The sequence below is a fragment of the Euphorbia lathyris genome, chromosome 3 (genome assembly GCF_963576675.1).
Source record: "Euphorbia lathyris chromosome 3, ddEupLath1.1, whole genome shotgun sequence".
NCBI classification, from domain to species: domain Eukaryota; kingdom Viridiplantae; phylum Streptophyta; class Magnoliopsida; order Malpighiales; family Euphorbiaceae; genus Euphorbia; species Euphorbia lathyris.
The window spans coordinates 110,161,102-110,164,323 of NC_088912.1; the positions used below are offsets into that span (position 1 = coordinate 110,161,102).

At 33.0% G+C, this 3,222-nt stretch overlaps 1 pseudogene; it reads right to left on the minus strand.

The window, feature by feature from the left end:
* Positions 1–1,878: 1,878 nt before the first annotated feature.
* Positions 1,879–2,547, minus strand: LOC136222870 (transcription factor MYB73-like; annotated as a pseudogene).
* Positions 2,548–3,222: the final 675 nt, after the last annotated feature.

Consider the following 3,222-nt stretch of genomic DNA (forward strand, 5'->3'; position numbering starts at 1 on the left):
AAACCCAATTCATAACCCCGGACCTGGAGAACCACCCCAGCTCCCGACAAACAGTCATTCTTTGAGAGAAACTCATGGGGGACAAAACCCAATTCATAACCCTGGATCTGGATCACCACCTGAACATATCTCGACTGAACATCAATAATAATAAGATGTTATCTTGTTTAATTATGGGAAGTTCTATCATGAAAATTATCAATATAGATCCAATAATAGTTTTAGTAAAATATATATGACTCTTCATGTTATGATCCATTTGCTTTATTATGATTAATATTATGTGTCACCGTTAGTACAATGTTTAAGCCTTCATCCCTATGACATAGACAAAGAAGAAAGTGTGTTAATTCAGATGAATATATATGCCATAATGAAAAATTCCATGAGCTCAGTGTGAACCTGTCCTTTTATAAAATCCTTACAAAGTTACTATTATTTAATTGTCTAATGAAGAATATGTACTAGCTCTAGAACAGGTTTCATAAATGTTTTTTTTTACAACTTTTTCTTATATTAAAATGGATTTATAGTGAAAATAAAAATGAAGTCAAAATTGTCCAAAACCTTTCATTTCAGTTTTTTGTTTACAATAGGTTTGGCTTAAGAATGGCAATCCACAAGATGTGGTGAGACAATCTATGCTAATTAGTAATTTGCTAAGATGAAACACCTTCTTATATGGAACTTAAACTTTACTTTTCGTTTGTATAAATTGAACATTCCATAGGTGATGATGCTAGCCTACACCGGATTGTTTCTGAGTTTATACAAAATAATAGTAGAGCAAGTGGAAGCAGAGATTTCATCTGCTGCGGCAAGAATTCTCTACGGATGTAAACCGGATGGGGTAGGGAATGCATTTCCCATCCCCTGATCTCCATCCCCGTCCCCACAGGGACCCCATATCCAGTTTAGAGATGTTCCAAAAAAATTGGCAGGGAACGCTTGCCCCCAGTAGACCCTTGTGATGGGATCCCTCTCCGGACCCGAACACATCTTAATTGAGTTGGATTGGAGTTGTATTTTGCAGATTTCAACAGCATTTGCTCTCGCTTCAGATGCAGGGAGGACAGGATAAGTTCAACCCTAGATGATATTAGAAGGGGGAATCAAATCCTTATCAGGATAGCAACTCGGAAAAGTCTTCTATTCTGTTATCGTTTTTGAATGGGCTACGAATTTCTTTTCGATCTGTGGTGTGCAGTAAGGACCGGTTCGTATTAGGAGTAGCAAATCTGCCATTTTTTTTCCTTAAGTTCTTTCATAAACCCTGAAGTTTTTCCATTATGTGAAATTATTATGGGTTTTTTTTTTGCATACTTTTTGATTAATTTGGATAAATAATTTACTAGTTTCTGAAAGTGAAATTGATTCTCAATAGTGCAACGATTGGACTTTAATTAAGTTTTGGTGTTACAATTAAATTGAATAGATAAAAAAACAATTGGGAAAAACAAAATAAAAATATTGATAGAAGATGTCAAAAGTTAGGTATAAAATCGTGACTAAGTGATAGCATATTGATAGCAGATGTTTAAAGTTGATCAAAACTGATTATTTATCTAAAATAAAGATAATAATGTCAAAGAAGTTATTTTTAAAATCGTGTATTTGTGATTAAAAAAACTAGTAATTGCATCAAACAAGTTATTTTTGAAATCGTGTTGTGACAAAAAATATAAAAACCCCAAATTGAATTTCCTTGTAATATTTTCTAAATCATGTATACGAGATAATGATAATCTTGTAGTAAAAAAAACTTATCCGAAAAATGTATAGAAAAATGAATTAGATCAAATGCAGTTAAATATTAATCCTAATTATCTTAAAAACATTATTACTCATAAAAGAAGAGTTTATAAATCTAGTCTTGTCTCATTTTAACCTTAATTTATCAATATAACTCTTCACTTCAACAGCTATCATCTTTTGCATTAAACTGAGCAAACATTCTCCTCCAGTTCCTCTTTCTCAGCGTCTCCGCCTTCTTCTCCTCCCTTCTCCGCCACAGCAGTTCCCAGAACCAACCCATCCCCCGATGGACACAAAGTCCACACTGTCTCAGGCACCCTACTGAAACAACTATAATCCGTTCGTACACCCAAACACAACCTTTTCGCTCCCGAATCAGACCTAGACTCAGATGAAACGTCAAGACTCATCTTCTTGACCATCAAGTTAGACTTGGATGATGCAGACAAGAACTCGGCCTGGCGTTTTCTCTGCAAAGTAGATTTCCAACGATTTTTAATGGCATTATCAGTCCGGCCAGGCAAGAGTCCAGCAATTGTGGCTCATTTATTACCGTGAATAGCGTGAGCTTGAACAATGGTATCATCCTCCTTCGTAGTAAAAGGTCTGTCCTGAACCTCTGGCGAGAGTTGATTAAGCCACCGGGCATGATTTTCCTGAGCGGCCATGAATTCGGGTGCTTATGAAAGTCCAATTTCTGGGGCCGTGTTGTTTAACTAGCTTGATTAAAGTATCATCTTCTTGAGGACTCCATGGGCCTTCGATACAATCTCCACCATTGAAAGAAGCCATGAATGGAAAAGTGAGAAGAAATAGGGGAAAGAAAGAACTATTTTTTCTTCTGGAGACCGGTATAAAGTTTGATTAAGCTATTCTCCCCTCCTTTTTATACACATATTACAATTGTGATTAGGGTATTTTGGACATCTTTGCAAAGACAATACACTGTAATAATTTTTTATTATTTTTTTCAAATTTTTTAGCCTATAAATTAGTGTTATATATTTGCAATCATTATTTTTATTAAGGAATATGTTGATGTTATGGATATGGAATATTTTTAAGAATATGGAAACAAGATTTATTTCCTTTATCTATTTTAATTAAATATCATTTTAGTAATGAAAAATATTCATTACAAAAAAATTCATTGTGAATTCTTTTTTCAAAGGTATTTTGAAATTTTTATTTATTCACCTATTTATTTATTCATTAATTAATTTATTTAGACTTTAATCATACTATTAGATTTAGGCATATTAAAATCATACGGTGGAAATTAAAATTATTCTAATATTTAAATTTAATAAAATTGGATTTAATGGTGACTGACCAAATTCCTTACATGATCTATTTGACTATTACTGTTTATTTGTTGACTTAACACGTTACAATCCCAACAAGATTTCATAATATTTGTAAAATATTAGGGTCAAAAATTTGAACATTATTGTTTACTTGTTGATT